The following is a 12122-nucleotide window of genomic DNA, read 5'->3' as shown; positions in this document are numbered from 1 at the left end:
ATGAGAAATGCAATAATGGGGCCAGACCGATTATGACCACAAATACAGTATACAAAAAGAATATGGTCAAACTTGACAAACATTTGTAGAAGAAAAATAGCTAGCTAGTTTTTCAAACTACAGTTCTAGCTTGTTGATGAATGAACTGACTTTTACATAATTATTATACTACTCTCTTGAACATGTTTCCCATTCTCAGCAATGTTTTGCCCCTCCCCCAAAGAAAAGATTGCTAGAATAACTGAAAGAGACACACATTGGACAGCAGTGATAACTGGTTAGGTAAACTGTACAAAAAATAGTGATCATGAGTTATACAAATTAAACTCTTTCATTTCAAAATATGTTGATGTCTTCTAACCCAAATTAAAATAAAATATATTATGATATCATTTTTCATTTTTAACGTCAAGGTGTTTATGTTTGTAGGTGGCTAGAATTTGTGTTGGAACGTTGCGTACTAAACCATGAGCGGTCTTACCTCTGAGGTATGGGTGTGAGGTGGCATGGAGGCTAACACTCACATTTTGCTCTCTAGCAATATCTGAACTTAGAATATTTAAACTTTTTTTAAGTTTTGCTTTTTTTTTTAATGCTTATTTTAGTGATTTTTGAGAGAGAGCAAGGAGAAGAGAGAAAGAGGAACACTGATCTGTTCCTGTATGTGCCCTGACTGGTGAACAAACCAGCAATCTCTGAGCTCTAGGATGATGCTCTAACGAACTGAGCCATCCAGCCATGGCTCAACTTTTTATAATGGAAATGCATTCATGTCTAATAACTTTTTTTTTTTAAGAATGAGTTTCCTTAAAGCAAAATGCAAAAATTTTGCTATAGTCTATAAACAGTTAATATAAATATTAATTTATATGAGAAACAAATTGTTTAAAAGTTGCAGTAACAGCTTGAACCATATTCCTAGAAATCTTATAGAGGTTATTTCATGGGTTTAAAATTTTTTTAGTAAACAAATATCAATCATAAATTAAATGATATGCTGAGCTAAATTTCCATATATGGCATTTATTGAAAGAAAACAATTGAAGAACGTTGTAGTAATATAATGTTATAGTAATTAAATATATAGAAATATAAAAATATGGAAGATATATAAAAGTAATTGATATATAATATTAAAATTAATTAAGAAAATTAAATAAAGTTATGCCATCTGAATAGGAATTAATATAGTGTGTACAAATATGATAAACAGACTCTGACTTTCCAGCAGGGCCCAGTTAGTGTGTGTGTAAAGTTATACATAGATAAGAAGTGGCTTGCCCTGGCCGGTTGGCTCAGTGGTAGAGTGTCGGCCTGGTGTGCAGAAGTCCCGGGTTCGATTCCCGGCCAGGGCACACAGGAGAAGTGCCCATCTGCTTCTCCACCCCTCCCCCTCTCCTTCCTCTCTGTCTCTCTCTTCCCCTCCCGCAGCAAGGCTCCATTGGAGCAAAGATGGCCCGGGGATGGCTCCTTGGCCTCTGTCCCAGGCGCTAGAGTGGCTCTGGTCGCAACAGAGCGAAGCCCCGGAGGGGCAGAGCATCACCCCCTGGTGGGCAGAGCATCGCCCCCTGGTGGGCGTGCCCGGTGGATCCCGGTCGGGTGCATGCGGGAGTCTGTCTGACTGTCTCTCCCCGTTTCCAGCTTCAGAAAAAAAAAATACAAAAAAAAAAAAGAAGTGGCTTGATGTCACAACTCTGGAAGTTAACATAAAGAATCTTCCGTAGGGCCTGACCAAGCAGTGGCGCAGTGGATAGAGCGTTGGACTCGGATGCGGAAGACCCAGGTTCGAGACTCCGAGGTCTCCAGCTTGAGCGCGGGCTCATCTGGTTTGAGCAAAAGCTCACCAGCTTGAGCCCAAGGTCTGCTGAAGGTCCGCGGTCAAGGCATATATGAGAAAGCTATCAATGAACAACTAAGGTGTTGCAACGCACAATAAAAAAACTGATTGATGTTTTTCATCTCTCCGTTTCTGTCTGTCTGTCCCTGTCTATCCCTCTCTCTGACTCTGTCTCTGTAAAAAAAAAAAAAAAGAATCTTCCCTAGGAACATCTTAAAAGTGGCTTGATATAACATTTCAGTAGATTAACATAAAAAGGGCTCCCTGCAAGGAACTCCCAAAAAAGTGGTTTGAGGTGATAATCCTGTAGATTGACACCTGTTAGAAGGTGTTGGCGAGAAAAGTTACTAAAGCTGAGGGCCCCCCTGCTGCAGTAGTCGCCCAGACTCCAACATTGACATGGACTGTCTCCACGCCACTCTGATCTCTGACCAGACAGTAGAGAGGAGCACGCGGACAGGGCCCTGTTAAGCTGTGCCCAGGCATGCCAAAAGGATGAGTAATAAATTGCCTGTGTGATTCTTGCAACTAACTTGTGTTTTTCTTCCCGTAGCAGTTAGTGCCAGCACTGATAAGTAGAATCCTCATAGCTGCCTCAAGAGTAGTCTTGAAGAGGCTGCCAGCCCTGCTGATAAGCAGCAGGAGTGTCCCACTGCACAGGGAAGTCGAATCAGGGACACCTGATCGACATAGAGCTTGGGCTCTACTGGGACAAAGGTCATTAGAACACCATTGTTACCACTGAGAATTTTACTGAAACTTGTACTTTGATACCTGTCTGAAAAGTAATCAACTGATATCATTAGGCCATTTAGGACATCTTTAGAAACTTAGAAATTCTCCTAATAGTTATGTTAAAAAGATTACAGCACCTCTAAAATAGATTCCATAAATTTTTTACAACTTTTATGAGGGCTACTTTGATTCATTAAAATAGCATACTAGCAGCAATAGTCAATGAACAGCTAAAGAAATACTTTAAATCAGTTATCTCATCCAACTATAATTAGGCAAGTATCATCAGGTTTCTCACTCATCAATTAGGGTACTTTAAAATAAATAGCCATGTGAAAAATTGGCCGATGCTGAAGATTATCTTGCCAAAGTGTAAAAAATGAAAAATGAGGCCCTGGCTAGGTGTCTCATTGGATAAAGCATCAATTCAGAGGGCAGCAGGTTCTACCCCTCAATCAGGATATATATGAAAAGCAATCAATGAGTGCATTATTAAATGAAATAACTGCCTGACTGGTGGCAGTGCAGTGGACAGAGTGTCAACCTGGGACACTGAGACGCTGAGGTGTCAGCTTTGAAACCCGAAGTCACTGACATGAGAGCAGGCTCACCAGCTTGAGCGTGGGGTCCTTGGCCTGAGTATGTCAATGATCCCAATGTTGCTGGCTTGAGCAAGGGGACACTGGCTCAGCTTGAGCCCCCACCCCACTTCAAGGCATGTATGAGAAGCAATCAATGAACAACTAAAAAGTGATGCAACTATGAGTTGATGTTTCTCATCTCTCTCCTTTCTGTCTCAAAAAAAAAAAGAAAAAAAAGAAATAAAACTAAGTAAATAAATGGAACTAAGTGAAACGAGTTGATGTTCACCTTCCTCTCTCTCTCTCTCTCTCAAATGGAATGGAAAAAATATTTTTTAATGAACAATGAAAAACTAGAAATGAAAAGGCTGTGGTCACAAAATCAATCTCCTTATGGAATTATAATTTCATTCCAGAAAAAACATTTCTTGTTCCATCTAGTATAATCTTCTATGCGCTTTGTAAAAATCACTATATATAACACAAATCTAATATATTTAATAGTAAATTTTAAATTGTATTGCAAATGTCTTTCTTTATAAAAATATACTGAGTTATATAATCATATAATCAGGTATATTATTATATATTATAAATAAAATCAGTGTCCTCAACTTTTCAAGGACAGTTTATACATTAATATGGCACCAACAAATAAATCAAAACATATATATTTATTCCTATTTCTCATACTTTATTAGTAAGAGGTATTTTTTTTGTGTGTGTGACAGAGACAGAGAGAGGGACAGACAGACAGGAAGGGAGAGAAATGACAAGCATCAATTTTTCATTGCAGCACCTTCATTGTTCATTGATTGCTTTCTCATATGTGCCATGATGGGGGTGGGGCACAGCAGAGCGAGTGACCTCTTGCTCATCAAGCCAGCAACCTTTGGGCTTCAAGCCAGCAATCATGGGGTAATGTCCATGATCCCATGCTCAAGCCAGAGACCCTGCACTCAAGCTGGTGAGTCTGTGCTCAAGCCGGCGACTTTGGGGTCTCAACCTGGGACCTCTGAGTCCCAGGCCAACACTCTAGCCACTGCACTGCCGCCTGATCAGGTGTAAGAGGTTATTTTTCAACACAAACATTTTGACAAGTTGGAGAAATAAACTTGAAATAATGTAAAAGATATGAAAATAAATCCATGTAATTATTCCAACAGATAAACATATGCAAACCAAGTTACTATTAAATTATGCTAAATATTTCTCTTCAGTTATCACTGCTTCTTGGAATTTGCTCCCCAAATCACCAATTGAAATACCAGTTGATTAGATAATGTCAACTACATTTGCTCCTAGTATATTTTGTAAAAATGCAATTTCTACTTCATTCAATCTCAGAATGTTTCAATTCAATCTGAGAAGAAACGTGATTTTAGGACTGAACTGCTCACACAGGTATAATCATAAGTATAATTTTGAATAATAATAGAAAAAGTAGGCTATGAAAAATCCTGTTGCTCCTTCCTATGAAGTGAGATGCGGTAGTGAGATGGCCAAGGAGAGCCGTCTAGCTCTTCATGCAGAGTCTGGATTGTTTCTGTCAATGTCTCTGAGATAAAAACTTGCTTTTCCAGGTACTCACCCTCAGGTAATGAATAGGGCAAGGGTCAATGTTGTACAGAATGAATGTCCTTGCCTCCATTCATTCTCCAACATTTGCATCTTTCCAACAGCTTTTCCCTAAGAATTATTTGCATGTTGAATGAGGCACACATTCTCTTAGGACCTTGAATTCCTTGTTTCTCCATTCACTCACCAAATATATATCTGAATGCTTACTGGGTCAAGCCTTATAGATTCAGAGTCTCTAGGCAGGGGTCCCCAAACTTTTTACACAGGGGGCCAGTTCACTGTCCCTCAGACTGTTGGAGGGCTGCCACATATAGTGCTTCTCTCACTGACCACCAATGAAAGAGGTGCCCCTTCCGGATGTGCGGTGGGGGTGGGGGACAGATAAATGGCCTCAGGGGGCCGCATGCGGCCCACTGGCCATACTTTGGGGATGCCTGCTCTAGGCATAAGTAAATGCACAATAATCTTTGGTCCCACAGGACTTCTATTGCAGAGAACAAAAAATACAAGCATGAAAGTAGTGTAATATTTAAATACTCTATTATTTTTCATTCTCACCTTCCCCGTCCATTCATAAAGACTAAGTACGGTATTTCGCCACATATAAGATGCATGTTTTTTTCGAAAAATTCAGGGTCTAAAAACTGTATGTGTCTTCTACAATGGTTGTGGCATTTCAAATGCCATAGATGGAACTGAGGATGAAGCAATATATGAAGACAGTGATTTGTCATCAGACACTGATGAAGACAAGCTAATGGATGGGAGTTTTGACAGTGATGAGGAGTTGTATGAATTTTATGATAAATAAAACTTAAGTTCTATAACTTTATGAATTACTTTTTTTTTTTAAATTTCAGGTGCCTAAATTAAGGTGAGTCTTATACATGGGGAAATACAGTAACTTGAAAAAGATTATCCAAGAATCAGATTAAAAATTCAAGAGCCCACAACTAAAAATGCACTAAAAATAACTGCAGAAAGTGCTAAAACATCTGTTTCAGTACTTTCTCCAAAAATAGTGTCTTATTAAGGTAATTTATAAAAAATCCTTTTATATGCATTTTTATTTTTTGTTTTCCTCTGTATGAAATGTTTTAAAAAGAAAATTAAAAAAAAAAGCCTTAGGTATTTTCTAAAGTCCTGGTTTTTAAAGAAAAATCCATCACATAAAGATAGTATAAATCTAGATATGGTGTTTTTTAAATATATTGAAGGAGCTGTCTAAAGATAAAAACACCTGGCAAAAAAGTTTGCAATCTACTTTAATGCTCTATTTCTCTAAATTATTTCTTTTCCACCTCAATTATTGTATAAAAATCAAGTTTGCCTGACCAGGTGGTAGCGCAGTGGGTAGAACATTGGAATTGGATGCAGAGAATCCAGGTTTGAAACCCCAAGGTTACCGGCTTGAGTGCGGGCTCATCTGGTTTGAGCAAGGCTCACCAGCTTGAGCCCAAGGTCGCTGGCTTGAGCAAGGGATCACTCGGTCTGCTGTAGCCCCCGGTCAAGGCACATATGAGAAAGCAATCAATGAACAACTAAGGTGCCACAATGAAGAATTGATGCTTCTCATTTCTCTCCCTTTCTGTTTGTCCCTATCTGTCCCTCTCTCTACCTCTCTCTGTCTCTGTCACCAAAAAAAAAAAAAAAAATCAAGTTTAAGAAAATAAAAATGTTTAATAATATAAATGTAGTCAACATATAGATGTAGGTTTATGTGTGTTATAAAATTGGAAAATGCTTTTCTAATAATAATATTATTAAAAAATAAATAGTTTTTAATAATCTAGGAAAATCAATTTTGTCAAAATTGGTTATAATCACTCACACTTACTTCTAGGTACCCCTACTGCAATGATTGGTCAAATTCAAAATGGTGTAGAAATTAGCAAAGTCTAACTTGAAGTCACAAACAGGAATAGGTAACTCCACAATACAGTTTTGATTATCTTTAAGAATAGCTTTATGGAAACAAATTGGAGAAATATGTATTCTTTGGGGAGTTAGGGATAATAACCTATGAAGGCTTGTAATACCTCATTTTTGACCAAGGATTGAGTTTCATTCTGCCAAACCTGTGAAATCTTTATTCCATTTCTGGAGTGGAGCAGATAGTAGCCACAATTGTGAACACAGATAGTAGCCACAATTGCAAAATGAATATGAAGCCCTGGCCAGCTAAACTGGCCAATTCTAGGAATTCCTGCCTTAAATTAAGGTGCAATTTGGTCTTTACCTTTAACAACACAAAACAGTTCTTTTATTTTTTTGATTTTTTTATTTTTTGTTAAGTGAAAGGCAAGGAGACAGAGAGACAGACTCCTGTATGCACCCTTACTGGGATCCACCTGGCAAGCCCCCTACAGGGCAATGCTTTGCCCATCTGAGGCTGCTGTTTGGTTACTCAGCAACCGAGCTACTTCAGCACCTGAGGAAGGCCACTGAGCCACCCTCTGTGCCCGAGGCCAACTTGCTCGAACTATTTGAACCATGGCTGTGGGAGAGGAAGAGAGAGAGAGAGAGAGAGAGAGAGAAGGGCGGGGGGGAGGTAGAGAAGCAGATGGTTGCTACTCCTATGTGCCTTGACCTGGAATCAAACCCGGGACTTCCACACACACTGGGTGATGCTCTACCACTGGCCAGGGCCAAAACTGGTGGGCCGTTTACCTTTAATCCTAGCTTGCACCCGGCGGGCAAGTAAAAACACACACTGGGTTCCAAAATCCACTCATTCAGTGCTCACAAAGCTACTGACTTATTTTCCTAGGATCAAAGGTTTCTACGTCACCAGCCTTATTCACCTCTGTTCCCCATCTCCTCCCCTCTGCACAAACTCTGCTCAAACTGGCTTCTCACTCAGCACTCCACCATCTTGGCTGCTTCTCCTAGCCTCCTCCACGTGGCTTTTCTCTGCTCTGCTACAGCATGGGCTCCTCCTAGAATGTAATCACTCTTCTCCTGTAACAACGTGATCTCTCTTCCTTTTAAAACCTATTGGCGCGAAAGCCCTCCCCCAACACATATTAACATAATCACACACATCCCAAGCAATCACCTGGGCGACAGGCTTCCACATGGGCAGTGCCATCTTTAACAAAGTGAGCATAATATATTTTATCTGCCCAATAGTGAGCCATTCCATTTATTAGAGTCTCAAAACAGCAAACCAGCAAGCTTCCCTCTCTTTCTCTCTCTCTTTTTTTTTTCTTTCTCTGGTGTCATGAGCCAATGGGGTGAGGGGAGACCCCTTCTGCAGCAAACAATGGCCCCTCCCGATGGCGGCAGGCAATCCACAATCTGCAATTTTCCACCCTGCAGTCAAGCACCCACAGCCTTACATAGACTAAATACATGAGGTGCTGCCCCATGCTCATGCACCAATCAGGCAAAGTGCAAGCGAGCACTTGTAACACATATGTTTGTCCAACATGAGTCCATGCTTCTCTGACACTAGGATACTGTGGAGGAATCTAGCACATTAGCTGGCACTTAAGAATAGAGTTTGAAAGCTATTTTGAATGAATGAAGGCCTACATGATTGTATGTAGGAATCCCAGTAACTTTAATCCACTTTGCCCTAAATTACTGGCTTTCCCTTATTTTACAAATGTTATTCTAGGAGTCTGATCACCCCATTCAAATTCCAATTATTATCACTGCTGAATAATCAGGCTTGATCCATTATCAGAGTTTCTTTCTTACATTGGGTTGGAATCTGAAGGTAACAAATTCTCCCTAAGAGACTGTTTCTGATGTTACATCTCCAAATATACAGGATTAAAAAAGAAAAATACTATTGCATTCAGACTGTGCAAAGGAAAATTTTCAAAAATAACAATGTAACAATAGAAACTTCAGTATTGGTTCTCAGAAGCCTCCTGGTAATCTGATAAGAACAAGGAAAACTGATGCTGCCAATTCTGCAAGCCGAACAGACACTGTGAACTCGCAAAATCCCGGGGCCAAGGGAGGACACACAGGAGAAAGTGACATGAAAATCTACCGGTTCCAACGGAGATTCTTGCTTTTACACCTCTCAGTGATACCTATAAGGTACATGTCATTATCTTCATTTTCCTGTAAAGAAAAAAAAAAGTTCTAGAGATGCTTAATAATCTCCCCAAGATCCCTAAACTAGTATGGACGAAAAAGGGGCCACATGCTGAACCTGACTAGCTCAGGGAAAGCCTACATGGTGTCCTTACAGACTCTGGGACTTAAAGTAAACACATAGGATGGTCTCAAATGGAAACTTTTTAGCTAAAAGCAGTTCGTGGTGGGTAGTCTCATGTCCTAGGGAGTTATTCTCTATCTGAACAAGGTCAATGTTAGCTTTGAAGCCTGTCTGTTGCCTTTCCATCTACAATAATGTGCCTGATAACATGCCTTTGAAATGTAGGGGTAATCTTTTTTCTGCCCCCTCAAGGCAGGCATCCCATCAGAGCAAGATTAACAAACCATTTCACTGTTATTATCATGTTAATTAACTTTACACATTTTCACTTTTATCCAATCCCAGAGATTTCCCCACTTTGCTTTCTCCCTTCTCCCTAATCTACCACCAATCCACTTCACGTAACCCCATTACCTCTTTCCCTTTGATTCTGATGTATAAAATAAATGGTGAAACCACCCTTTTTCAGAGCACTCTCTCAATTTGTTGAGACTTTGCTTCCTGGCAATCATCAACAGTTTGGCTCAAATAAACTCATAAAAATTCTTACAAGTTCAGAAGCTGTTTTATGATGAGAAACAAGACTACACATTATGGGAACATCTGTTAAAGGTCCGAATTTACCTATTTTTCAGTGAGTCTTCAATAACTCATCTGGAGTCTTTCATAACATCCCTTTTTCTTGGAGATAAAAATGCTCTTTTCCTCCTAGGATAGGAAGGGCACCACTCACATGAGAATTGTATTCCTGCTTCAGGAAAAGCTTACAAAATCCTTCTTTCCCATAGCATTTCCCAAATTTCTCCACATTGAAATGTTCTGTAGGTGCCATATTTTGCGGTTGCAAATGTAAAGCCAGTAGCCACGGCCAACATCACAGCCGCCTGGCCCATGCAGGTTTGCATTTGATTCTGACAGACAGTAATGTAACAACGGAGCCAAGAACTCTGTGGAAGAGGCTGCCCAGGACCTGCAAACTGAGCAGTGGAAGGAGCTGGATCAAATGTGGGAAAATGAGATGCCGACCCTGGAGCTGGAGCAAGCACATGGAGGAGAGCAGAGAAAGGCTACGTGGAGGAGAGGAGAAGCAGTCAAGATGGCGGACTGCTGAAGGAAAAGCCAGTTTGTGCAGAGGTGAGCTAGAAACCTTTGATTCTAGGAAACTCGGATAAGTCAGTGGCTTTGGGAGCCCAGAATGGAAAGGAAAGTGTTTTCCCACTGTGTTTATTACTTGCCCACCAGGTGCAAGCTAGGATTAAAGCTAATGGCCACCAGTTCTTGGCTCCTTTGTTTCATTACCGTCTGTTTGAATCAAATGCGAACCTGCACTGGCCAGGTGGCTGTAATGGTGGCCGTGGCTACTGGCCATACAGCAAATCCTTAACTCCATCATCTTGTTACATTTCTCGTTCAAAAAATCATTTTTATGTGTGGACTCAGATGTATAAGAAAATAGGTTAAGAAGAGAGTACGGGTTCCAAGAGATCCTAAAAAAACAATTTAAGGTGGGGACTACTTTCGCTTTATCTGATTATTTTAGCACACGTGGAAGTTGGAATTTGAATTATCTAAATCCTCTTCCTCATTTTATGTCTGCTGTAAACCAAGTTATATTTTCCATTAAAATTACCAAAATACACAAGCAGAGTCCCTTTATAATAGTTTCCATACCAAGAGGCATTTATTTACATTCAAACACCCACAAGAATGTCTTCTTCTTAAACCAGGAAAAGGTCACCAGAGGGCACTCCTAATGTTAGGGGAACGGGATGGAATGTGCCTGGACAATCCCTGAACAGCTTCTAAAAGAGCAATAATCTCTGAGAATTGCAGCACTTTGTACTCTTCCAGTCTCTCCCTTCACTTTGAATAAAGGTCATGATCTCATAGAGGAAGCATCTCAAGCACATTTACTGCATGTTTATGCAATCACAGTATGCAATTACTCAATGGCAGTAATGTAGATCTCCTTACTTTGGATATCTCCATTAGTAACTACGTTTCCGAGGTCTCTTGCACCTTCCACTGGTATTCAAGTTATGGGCTGCCTACGTCCCTATCCAACCCAATTGCCGAGCTCTCAACATCCACATTAATACCAGTTCTTAATATAATAGCTTTGCTCTTTCTTGGCAAAATGACCAGTTATCAGTCTGCTTTACTGCAGGCTTTAAACATCTGTAACATTCCACCTCCAGTTTCACCAACTGTTCCTCTTCATTACAGTGCCTACCCAACCTTTAGCTTTCTGTTTCTCACACCCCCTCACTCCCAACACACCTGCCTATTGTGTCACCTGTCTATTGACTAAGTCTGTTAGATCGTTTCCAGTTTTGCTTTTCTACCTCCTGCTTAACCCACAGGTTAACCATTTCCCAGGCAGGATAGCATTAATACTCTAAAATATTTCACTCCTGCTTTTTGTCACTTCTCAGCTTCAGGTAATTTCTACCAGCTTCCGAACAAGAGGACAAAGACTCACAACTGTCTCCATACTTCCATACAGTACATTACAAAAACCAATATGCATAATGCTAAATCATCAAAAAAATAGAACTCAAGAACAGCTAGCAGAAAATAATTAAATCGCTAATAGTTTCAGCAAACTACAGTTTTATACAACTAGTTCTTATAAGTTTGTTATATTGTTATATATCTGCAGTTTCTATATCTCTGTGAATGGACCTGTACTTCACAGCTTTTTTTATTGTACCCTGATTGCTTTATCTTTTATATTTAAATAGCAACTAGTCTTGCCCTGGCTGGTTGGCTCAGTTTTAGAGCATCGGCCTGGCGTGCAGGAGTCCCGGGTTCGATTCCCGGCCAGGGCACACAGAAGCATCCATCTGCTTCTCCACCCCTCCCCCTCTTCTTCCTCTCCATCTCTCTTTTCCCCTCCCACAGCCAGGGCTCCACTGGAGCAAAGTTGGCCCGGGCTCTGAGGATGGCTCCATGGCCTTTGCCTCAGGTGCTAGAATGGCTCTGGTTGCAACAGAGTAACGCACCAGATGGGCAGAGCATTGCCCCCTGGTGGGCATGCCGGGTGGATCCTGGTCGGGCACATGCAGGAGCCTGACTGCCTCCCAGTTTCCAACTTCAGAAAAATACCAAAAAATAAAAATAAATAAATAAAAAATAACAACTAGTCTTATCAGACCCCAAGCTTTAAATTACTCAGACCAGGCACTGAGAATCCTTTAATGTTTCTTAA

At 40.4% G+C, this 12122-nt stretch overlaps 1 protein-coding gene across 8 annotated transcripts in view; it reads right to left on the bottom strand.

Moving 5' to 3' along the window:
* The window catches only part of GULP1 (GULP PTB domain containing engulfment adaptor 1), a 268873-nt gene that overhangs the window by 241539 nt on the left and 15212 nt on the right, over positions 1 to 12122 (bottom strand). Inside the window, exon 2 of one of the 8 annotated variants that reach the window (XM_066345634.1) lies at positions 8741 to 8814. The exons of the other annotated variants lie outside the window; for them this stretch is intronic. The gene's annotated coding sequence lies outside the window, so the exon portion shown is untranslated. The remainder of the gene's footprint in view (positions 1 to 8740; positions 8815 to 12122) is intronic. 8 annotated transcript variants of the gene reach the window in all.

Source organism: Saccopteryx leptura, chromosome 7 (genome assembly GCF_036850995.1).
Source record: "Saccopteryx leptura isolate mSacLep1 chromosome 7, mSacLep1_pri_phased_curated, whole genome shotgun sequence".
In the NCBI taxonomy this organism is placed as follows: domain Eukaryota; kingdom Metazoa; phylum Chordata; class Mammalia; order Chiroptera; family Emballonuridae; genus Saccopteryx; species Saccopteryx leptura.
Note: the sequence above shows the minus strand (reverse complement) of the source record. Positions and strands in the feature narration are given on the sequence as shown.